General features: G+C 40.2%; 1 protein-coding gene across 1 annotated transcript in view; it reads right to left on the reverse strand.

The window, feature by feature from the left end:
• The window catches only part of ATF7 (activating transcription factor 7), a 117,141-nt gene extending 106,798 nt beyond the window's left edge, over positions 1 to 10,343 (reverse strand). Inside the window, exon 1 of the mRNA XM_026714852.2 lies at positions 10,169 to 10,343. The gene's annotated coding sequence lies outside the window, so the exon portion shown is untranslated. The remainder of the gene's footprint in view (positions 1 to 10,168) is intronic.
• Positions 10,344 to 11,422: the final 1,079 nt, after the last annotated feature.

An 11,422-nucleotide genomic window follows, 5' to 3' on the forward strand; every position in this document is an offset into this window, starting at 1 on the left:
AAAAGTAAAATGTAGTTGAAATTACTATCAGGTAAATCCTCTCAAAATTTCAGGGTTCTCATGTATAAGATTTCAGCGACTGCACAAACGTTTCAGAGAGCTCATAGAAGATTGCAACTTTGTGTGACATTTCTACATGTTTGATAGAGAATGTTATCCATCATATAAGATTAATGAACATAAGCAAACTAAAAAAAATATGACTTGAGTTTGAAAGATTTCCACTTACAGATTTTGAATCTGCTGTCTAAAAGGATCACAAATAGTTCTAATCTCCTCCTACAGGAGTTCTGCAAGAAAATTTTGCAGCTCACCCTTACTATACTATACTATACTATGTTGTGTATGAACACTTTGCTAGCTTTCTTCTGTCATCATGGACCACGTAATATAAACACTGAATATGACTGTCATTCTTTGCCATATCTGTTACAGCTACAATCCAATTCACTTATTGGTGAATTAATACACTGTAAATATTTTAAGCTTAGATACTTTTAAGAAATACAGTAGAGCAGGGGTCCCCAACCACCGGGCCGCGGACCGGTACCGGTCCGTGGAACATTTCCTACCGGGCCGCCGGTTTCCTGGGCACTGCCATCTTGTTTGACGAGAAAGTGCTTCCGGGTGAGCTTTTCCGGTTGGAAAGCGGCGTTTGGGTCCTGAAGGAATCCTCGCGCCTTAGTTTCATCGAAGGCGGGGGGGGCTTCAAACGAAACTAAGGCACGAGGATTCTTTCAGCACCCAAGGCAAGGCGAGCCGAGCGACCGTCCCGAAGCCGTCCCGAAGCGAAGCCCATCGACAAAGGTACAAAGGAGGAGTTGAAGGTGGCAGGGAGAAGCGGGGGACGGCTGGCTGGCTGGTCGCTCGGCTTGCCTTGCCTTGTCATGCGTGCTGATGCCGATACCGGGCCGCGGATCATTTTGTGATGCCGGTACCGGGCCGTGGCACAAAAAAGGTTGGGGGCCACTGTAGTAGAGTACTATTTAGCTCTGCTAAGTACTATTTTCAAAATGTATCAAAAGCAGAGTTACATTTTCTACACTACAATCTTGATTTCAAATTGTTACACCAAAATGGAAAAGATTCTTAAAATTTCAATGCACCCTAATTAGTACAATACTCCTAAGAAATTGTGATTTATAGATTTCCTGATTAAAAGGGTTCAATATGGGAAGAAGTGCATTATGATATAATTTTAAAGGAGGAGGACAGGTAAATACATTTGTTTGTAACTGCTGTAAAGATAGGACATTGCTATCTATATCTTTTTTTTTAACTTTTTCACACGTTTTTGTCTTTTCATAATCTTACTATATATGAGTTCATGTCTATCTTTTGTTTTTGTGAAAATCTTTAATAAAAATCATATTAACAAGACTAAAACTATTCTTTCTGAACACTTTCAAATTGTTGCTTATAGAACAAATGAAATGCAACTAGAAATTCACAAAATTCTAACAAGAAACCTATTACCCTTTTAAGGTCTTGATCTTGATCTCAAGATTTAAATCTCTCCTACTCTAGAGCTTGATAAAGAAAATGACAATTTCAAAATACTGCAGAAGGATATCTGCAAGATATGGAAGAAAGAGTAAAATAAATATCAATAAAGTCCCAAGGAAAAATTATATGGCATGTTACTGGAAGACATAAAGGCTTTAATTAAGGAGGCACTGTTGATGGATAGTTTCTGTACACGGGAGGTAAAAAGACAACTTGCTCTAAGAAGGATTAAAAGGAGCAATGTGTAATGTCACAGAACACTTGAATTCATCCTTGTCCTTAAAAAGGACCCGCAGTTGTAAATCATGCCTGTTTTCAGTTCTGAGTCGTTTGTCAACTAAAGCACTACAGCTAGCCCTTGATTTACAATACTTCATTTAGTGACTGTTCAAAGTTACAACGGCACTGAAAAAAGTGACATGACCATTTTTCACACTTGTGACTGTTGCAGCATCCCCATGGTCACACGATCAAAATCTGGATGCTTGGCAACTGACTCACATTTACCAGTATGATGGTTGCAATGTCCCAAGGCCACATGATCACCTTTTGCGATCTTCCGACAATCAAAGTCAATGGAGAAACCAGATACATCTAATAACTGTGTTATTAATTTAACGACTGCAGTGATTCACTTAACAAATGTGGCATGAAAAGTCATAAAACGGGGTAAAATTCACTTAACAAATTTCTCACTCAGCAACATAAATTTTGGGCTCAACTGTGGTCATAAGTCGAAGACTACCTGCAGATGAAGATAACTTGACCACACTGATCCATACTTTGTTTGTATTATTACAATGATTTCTATATGCTCTTGAAGATCATTTGAGGTTACTACCTTGTTACAGAAGGCTAATATTTATTTAGCTTTGTGCTCACAGTAAACAAACATTGCTACGGCTTGTGCAAAACATTTGAGGAGCAAAATGACCCACTGGATCTATTCCTCGTGCTCCAACCATTCATAGTGCCAGAATGGCTGTTATGAAACCCTCTGAAGGTCCTCTGGGCATGCTTGTGTAAAGCTTTGCCACCAATCCTGGCAGAAGTACACTCTGGGCATTCATACTCATCCCCCCAAATGCTGCAGGAAAGCTTCAAAAGAGCCACTTTGATTCTTTAAAAAGTTGGATTCTTTGCAGCTTTCAGGAGCAGATCAAAAGAGGAGCATCAGCTGCAGAAGTTGAATGTCTTGCAGAGGCTTATAATAGAGCACAATTTTGAATTTTCTGTCTTGTTTTTATTTTATTATTCAGCGATTCTGCATTGACAGCAGTATGTACATCCAGTAAAAAGAATGGCCTTTTTGCTCAAATATTCTCATCTAAACTCCACAGGCTGTAATGCACTGCAAGTAGCTAGATAGGATGGGTTTTGTGGTCTACCATTTTTGATGGAAACTAAACCTTAAAAAGTCAGCTCAGATTATGCCCATAGTTTTCTAAATGGCATATGAACAGAGACTGTATTCAATATGATTTCCCAAGGGAGTCCTTGAGATTTCAGGAAATGTTGACTTCCTGGGATTTAGCAAAACTGTAGCATTTGCTACTTGCAGACTGTTCCCCAATTTCCTTGCAATTAAATAAATGTTTCCTCACAATTGTTGTGTCTAAAAAGGCATTTTGAAAAACAAGTTTAGAGTACTGCAATCAAGTGAGATTTGCTGATAGATTGCTGTAACTAAATCTCTACTTGTTCCCTAAACATTGCATTTTGAGGTAAGCTTTATAATGGCATAAGCTCATTAAAATATAAAAGCAAGAATCTGATGCTGTCAGAAAAAAAGTTTACCCTTTTTATATACAGGCTAATTAGAAGGGGGGGGAGAAGGAATTGACTATATTCTTTTAATATCTTTGCTATAAACAACATTCCAACGAATTGTGCTAATCTTTTGAGCTATTTAGTCAGGAGAGTATTCCAATACTTATTTAAAATATTTATGTATGTGTTTTCCATTTCACAGTTGATCTCAAAAAGAGCTGCAAATTGGCAGGAGGAAAAAGAGAGAAAGCACCCAAAACAAAAGAAAACAAATAGGTGGACTATCTCAAGCGCCAAGAGAATATAATTTATTATAGACATACGAAGTGTTTTATGTTTAATTCCTTTGGGGCATGCTCTTATTACATGGAAAATAGCTTATTGTTGAACTTAATCTAAAGTATCTCAAACTTTTAAAGTCTCTATTTATCTTCTTGGACTTTAGTTCTAACCCTATACCTATGATGTGCAAGTGTATCCTCTCACAATGCCATGCATCCTACAATTGCATCAAAAACATGCCTCAAGGAAAATGATACTGAAAATCATATCCATATTCATCCTTCCCGTATTGCCAGTAAAATCTGAGGAGACTGGAAACATTGAAATCGGCTCCTTCAGCTTCAGCCAGTCATTGCTTGCAGCATTTTTGACAGTGCTACGCTTTTAGATTACAGGATACAAGAGGTTTCCCTAGCTACCATTCATTGAGAAATATTTCTTTGCCAATTTTACTGCCCAACTCAAAGATAATAGGATAGTATAGGTAGCCCTCGACTTACAAGCACAGTTGAGCCCAAAATGTCTGTTGTTAAGTGAGACAGTTATTAACTGAGTTTTGCCCCATTTTATGACCTTTCTTTCCACAGTTGTTAAATTAATCACTGCAGTGGTTTAGCTAGTAACACGGTTGTTTGAATTGGGCTTCCCCATTGACATTGCTTGTTAAAAGGTCACAAAAGGTGATCCCATGACCCCAGGACACTGCAACCATCAGTTGCCAAGCATTTGAATTTTTATCACATGACCATGGGAATGCTGCAACAGTCGTAAGTGTGAAAAACAGTCATAAGTTGCTTTTTTCAGTGCCGTTGTAACTTTGAACAGTCATTAAAGGAACTCTTGTATCTGAAAATGTCCTTTTTTACTCTCATTTTTAAAAAGCATTTGAAAATCCCAGTATATGACATTGGCACTCACATGTTTTCCAAAACCATAAATAGATCCTGATTACTTATTACTTCTTGTAACATAGATAATCCTCAATCTGTGATTGTTCAAAATTCTGACAGATCTCCCTGGAGGGGAGGGACTTAAATTTGGATTCAAAGATCCAACAGTCTCTCTCTCACACACACACACACACACACACACACACACACACAATGATCGTGTTAACTGCACTTTCCACACTCCGCAACCAGCCTGCATATACCGGTATATGGCTATTTGCAACATCCCAGTCATGTGACTGCATTTTACAAAAGCAGCACCATTGGTTTGCTTAACAATTGCGGCATTCGTTTAATGACCACAACAAAAAAGATCTATAAAATCAGGTTGGTCATATGACTGACCCACTTTACAGCTGTCACAAGTTTTGATCAAAATGGCAGGGTCCATTACAATCATAACTCAGGGACTACCTATAAATTCTTATTACTTACTTTGTAAATAAAAAGACTGGAGGAAACCAGAAACTCTAAGATCATCCTATGGATAACAAAACATACTCTGTAAAGCAGACAAGAAAGTCCTTCATCCTTGCCTATGTATAAAGCTACATACAAATTTATTAGAATTTTCTATGCAATTTCCAATTCTTTCAGTCATGAGGATAATGGATTGGAGTAGAAGGGCAGCAAAAAGACTTGTCTACAGATTTGATTGCTTAAAGTTTTACCAACATATAGCATATACTAAAGCCTGAAGCTTTTAAACTAATTCAAATTGGAAGGCTACACTTCAAATCTATCCCAAACTGTACTTTATAATTCATGAATAAATTGGAGTAATCTGGGCTTTCAAATTTCGAGTCTAGTGCTTTTATTTAAATCATTATTATGAGTCAAAAGAATTGTAAATATGTGGAGGAAACATATAATTGTTCTCTTGTTAAGGCTTAATAAAGTATAAATAAACCCCATTAGCATGTCTTTCAAGTTTTAAATAAAATGTTGCAGGCTTCTATGATACAAGAATGAGCAGATTTATTTTCAATACATATACAGTTATTACCCAAATACATTTATTCACTGAACATGCAAGAGTTTTCTACTAGACTACTTGTCTTTAACTATTGTAAGTGATGTCAACAATAATTTTTTTTTAACCATACTTTTGTTTGAATGCCACAAAGTCTGGGGCTTGTCATGTGGAATTACCGTATATTTAACCGCCTGGCTGCCAATGGGAATTAGGAATTGTTAGCAGGAAAGCACATAGAACTTCCTCCAGACAAGTGAGCAGGCTATTAAAGAGGAACTAAGACCTTTGTCCTTTCTTTGTCAGCCAACTTAGCTATTGTACTAGCAGAAAAGGAAGGGGATTCTTACTCTTCCATATTGGCTGTGAAGGAAAAGTAACCTGGCAATGGAGTAACAGTATTATTTTTTTTCCTGATCGAAAGTAGATGAGTAAACTAGCAGTTTTTTGGCGCTTAGTAATTATATTTTGATAGAGTTAGCTTAGAATAAAGGCCAAGTATATGAGCTGCAAAAATCTCTAGTTCTAATATTACCCTATCTATGCACTCAAGCAAGTCACCAATTTTGGTCTCATCCCCCTTATAGGCTAGACTGGTAAATTAAACAAGATTTCAGAAGAAGGCAGTCAAAAAGCTATCTCTACATCAGGGGTCTTCAAACTTGACAGCTTTAAGACTTGTGGACTTCCCAGAATCCCTCCTCCAGGCATGTTAGATCAGGAATTCTGGAAGTTGAAGTCCACAAGTCTTAAACTTGCAAAGTTTGAAGATCCTTGCTCTACATCAGGGGTAGTCAACCTTTTTATACCTACCGCCCACTTTTGTATCTCTGTTAGTAGTAAAAAAAATTTAACCGCTCACCAGTTCCACAGTAATGGTGATTTATAAAGTAGAGGACAAAAACCCTCCCTCCCACCATGGAATGCCCACTAGTGGGGGGTAGGGACCAGGCTGACTACCACTGCTCTACAACTGATTTAATTAGATATTCCTACCTGATAAAAATATATTTTCTACTTACTAAGCTACGGATAACTATGTGGACTATAAGTAGCGAATGCTATTTATTGTCTTTTATTCATCCAGGTGAGCATTACATAACTTGGTATATGCATAATATAAGAAATATCTGATAGGTGGAACAAGATACAGTATCAAGATACAGTTACCAAAAATTTAAATCCTAAGGTTTCTGATTTTTTTCCCCCAGTTGATGCAACATGGATTTTCCTACCTGAACGCTTTCTGGATAAGAGAGCCAGTTTGGTCTAGTGGTTAAAGCCCCAGGATAGAAACTGTGATACCATAAGTTTAAGTCCTGCCTTAGCTATGAAATCCAGCTGCGTGATCTTGGGCCAGTCCCTCTCTCAGTCCAAGTCACTTCACAGGGTTGTTGTTGTGAGGAAAATAGGAGAAGGAAGGTATGTTGCGTATGTTCATCTCCCTGAGTTATTTGTAAAAATAATGAAAGCAGGATATACATACATGAAAAAATGTTTTATTCAAAAAAATTGTCAGCACATACAGCTATTAGGAGTTCTGGAAACTGGAAAGCTAGCTACTAAGAAGATACTTAGCTTAGGGAAGATAATGATAAGTCACAGTAAAAAAATAACTTTAAAGGTCTGGAAGAACACAAAGGAAACTACTTTCATACAGCGACATGGATATGTCCACAGTTACCAGAAGTTGAATTTACTGTAGTAAACCTTTAATTTACTGAACTTCACTTCAGTAGACTAATGGAATAAAACAGGTTGATCATTTTACACGTGCCATTCAACATTTGGTTGAATGGACAATTTTTCCATTATTCCCATTGTTTTATTGTATTAAAGGTTCAGAGCTGTGGTGAAATACGAAACTTTATAAAAGTACACTTTAAAATCCTCACACCTAACTAACACATCTACAATGCTTAATTCACAAATAAAACTTACTTGACACTTGTTAGGAAAGCAGTATATTAATTTCTACCCCAAAACAGTTCAATATATTTATCAGCCCCATTATACCCTATGCTCTCAAACAACTCTGTCAAATCACAGTGCTACTCTATGAAGTTCTTAGCAAAAGAAGTGGCTAAGTACAAAGGAAACATCTTGAATAAAATCATATTTTTTGTATTCTGCATTTTTCACGAGTTTTGAGTAATTTTACTTCGATTTAGCAAGATTCAATGCTGTAATGTGAGAAAACTCTGACATGACATCAATATACTAAATCAACATATGCAACTGGCATGTATTTACAATGTTTGCACCATCCCAGGGTCATATAATCACTGTTTGCAACCTTCCCAGCTGGCTTCGGACAAGCAAATTCAACAGTGGAAGCCAGATTCACCAAACTACCTCATGATTCACGTGAAGTGATTTGCTTATCAACCATAGCAAAAAAAGGTCATGAAAACTGGCACAACTCACTTAACAACCACCTTGCTTAACAATGGAAACTCTGGTCCCATTTGTGGTCATAAATCAAGGACTATCTGTATAATATTTTTAGCTCCAACCCAGCCTGTCACTGTCTTAGTTAGATTCAAATAAACAAACAAAAAACTGCAGTTAGTGCTTTAGTACAATGGTGATGATGTGAAATAAGTTTTTGCAAGGCCATTCAGGAAGAATAATCTACTTCCAATATTCCTTAAAAGAAAATAATGTCTGCACCCAAATCAAGGGTTGACAAAGATGGAATTAATGTTCCCAAATGGACACTATCTTTTCCATTATGATTCTAGCTGGTGTCACTGGGCTGCTGCCAAAGGCCCCAGAACTTTGTAGTACCAATGTCACTCTCAGTTAACGAGCTGACGCTGCAAAGCAGCAACCATCAACACTCTATGCTGTCACAACCATGTTTATCCATTCCATTAGACTTCCTTACTGGCACATATCAGGACACAAACATCACTTCCTCCTCCCTATGCAAAGTTGGCAGGTGAGTGTTATTTTTAAAAAGTAATGACCACCACTTTCTTGCTAGCCTTACCCCTTTCTATAAGAAAAAATAAGAAGCAGAAGCTTAAAAGACACCTGTCATGGTGGACGGAGCTACTCAGTTGCTGTACAATGCAAAGAGAAGATTTTCATTTACAGCATTTTTCTGCAACAACAAAAATTCTTGACTACCACCAGTTCAGGTGAACAAACATTTGCTATCTCCTAGTAATTTATCCTATCCCCTTAAACAAGTGCAGAAGCATCACTCTGCAAGTAATACAGAATGTGAGGCTCCTTTCTTACATGGGAATTCTCATTTGATGGGGATGAAGAAGAGTTATTGATGCCGATGCAGTTATTAGGAAGTGAACTAGTACCAACAGAGTAGCACCACTTTGGGGAGCTCCTACAGCAATATAAGCAACACTCCTCCCTTTCAGCCTGTTGAAAACAAGCAAAACAGCAGGAGAAGCCATCTCTGTACACTTTTCCCATTCGTAACCCATTTTGTATGGCATTATGGATACCCCATCCCTTCACAAAAGGATTGGACATTCAAATGGGAATGGATATTTCATGGACAATCAGGCAAATAGTCACAGCAAGGAGAAGCAACTGCTATTCACTTATTGATTCTCTCTGGGCAGTCTGGCAACTTCTCCGTTAACTACACTGCCCAGAAAGGCAAACAGAAAATGGGAGACTTGCTACCCCTATTTCCACTTCATAGGTGTGTCCAAAGGAACTTGCAGCTGCGGGTTTTCTGCACAATCTTCTTGGGCATCCAATATGGAACACGCCCCCCCCATCTAGGAGGGTTTTCCAACAGCTATTCACTGACTCTACAGTATTTTATAAGCCTTGAACAAGAACTCACCCTCGTTGTGTTTTTAGTATTCTCTCAATATGTTTGGAGGGGGTGGGAAGCGTTTCTCTATTGGGACGTATATCTTCCACGAAGTCTTTGCAAGAGCTATAACTGTCTCTGATCAGTAATGCCACTCAGCTCTCCTTCTTTGAGGATGACGCTGTTTTTGCCTCTCATAAACCTCAGGCCCTGTACTGTCTGTCTTTTTCATTCTCAGCCATTTCACCCACATGTATGTGTGTGTGTATTATATGTGTGATGTGAGACATATGTATGTATATGTGTGTGTGTGTGTGTGTATATATGTGTGTGTGTATATATATATATGTATATATGTGTGTGTGTGTGTGTGTGTGTGTATATATATATATATATATATATACACACACATACATACATACATACATACACACACACACACACACATACACGTCATATACACATATACATCACCTACACACACCCCTAACCATACACGTGTGCAAGAAGCACACTCGCGGGCCAGCTCCCCAGGCTGCTCCCAACTCTTCCCTTCTCGCGCGCCCACCATCACTCCGACTCCCTGGTCGCGCGCGCCCCTCCTCCTGGCCACCGCCCGGGCCCCTTTTCAGAGCTTCCTCACAGTCCCCGAAGGCCAGCCCACATCCAGGGAAGGGGGCTGGCTCTGGCTCCAGCTTCACGCTCTGATTAGCCGAGTCGCCCACCACTCCTCCCGACCATTGACGCTAATTGACGCGGCTGAGCTGCCAATCACCGCCAGGCGGAACCTCTTCTCGCAAGTCTTGGAGGAGTTAGGATTTTTCTTGAGGGGAGGAGGAGGAGGAGGAGGAGGTTTAGAGAACGGGGGTGACAGAAACAACGGAAGACACTCACCTCGGGAGGGGAGAAAGGAGGGAAAGTGACCGAGCTCCCTCTCCCCTTTTAAATCCCCGTGCCCCTCCGCTTGGCGCCGACACTAACGGGACTCTTCCCCACTCTCCAGCGACAGCCCCCAAGTCTCGCTGTGGTGGATTGCTGTGCCCCCCCCCACCCCCGCCGCCGCTTCTGAGCACCCGAGATCCTCGCGAGATTTGATAAGGAGGCGGGGCTACCGGATCGCAAAACCAATGAAGGACGGGTGGGCGGGATTAGGAAAAACAGAAGGTGGTGCTGAGGTGTGGAAGGCGGCGGGGAGGGGGAGGCGGGGTTAGCAGCGGCGGCAACTGAGGGGAACAAGTTGGTGGTCTTCGGTGCTGCACTCCCGGGGTTGGGGAGGAAGAGCGCGCGGGCGCATGAGCGCGCGAGGCACGCCAGTAGAGTCCGAGCTCGAGCCGAAGTTATTCTTGCAGCCTTCTCCAATCTGGCGCCCTCCAGGTGCTGGCTGGGAAAGTTGCCTCGTATGGACGGTAAGTCAGGGAAGGTTGATTTAGTCCAGGGGTGTCCAACCTTGGCAACTTTAAGACTTGTGGACTTCAACTCCCAGAATTCCTCAGAGGAATTCTGGGAGTTGAAGTCCACAAGTCTTAAAGTTGCCAAGGTTGGACACCTGTGATTTAGTCGTTCTAACATCCAGAACATGGTCTGCGTTTGGTCCACGCTTACCGCCTTCGACCAGTCTTCTATGTGCTCCGTCTTTTACATTCTCAGCCTTTTCACCCACATGTGTGTGTGAGTGTGTATATTTACACACACGTATATACATATGCGTGTACACAAACACGGATGAAATGGCTGAGAATGAAAAAGACGGAACACACAGAAGAATGGTCGAAGGCCGTAAGCGTGGACCAAACACCGACCATGTTCCCAATGCATTGAATCAATACATCTCCTGTAGCCTTGTTGCCAGGTAAGCGGCCACCATCAACACTTGCAGCTGCAGGTTGGAGGAATTGCCATTCCTTTGCTCTAGACTGTGCTGTATTTAATGTTATTTGTGAACACCCTACAGCAGATTCTTATATCTGATCAAACGTGGCTAATCTGGAGAAGGCTAAGTAGAATCAGAATTAATACTTGGATGGGAGGCCATCAGGAGAAGGACCTAGCAGGAGGCGGCAGTAATCCATTTATGTTGCAAAAACTGCCTGGACGTCAACCAGAGCTTGATGGAAGGAAGTTTTTAACTTTACCTTTTATTGATGAAAA

The sequence above is a fragment of the Pseudonaja textilis genome, chromosome 2, assembly GCF_049901715.1.
Source record: "Pseudonaja textilis isolate UNSWEBS1 chromosome 2, rPseTex1.2, whole genome shotgun sequence".
In the NCBI taxonomy this organism is placed as follows: Eukaryota; Metazoa; Chordata; class Lepidosauria; order Squamata; family Elapidae; genus Pseudonaja; species Pseudonaja textilis.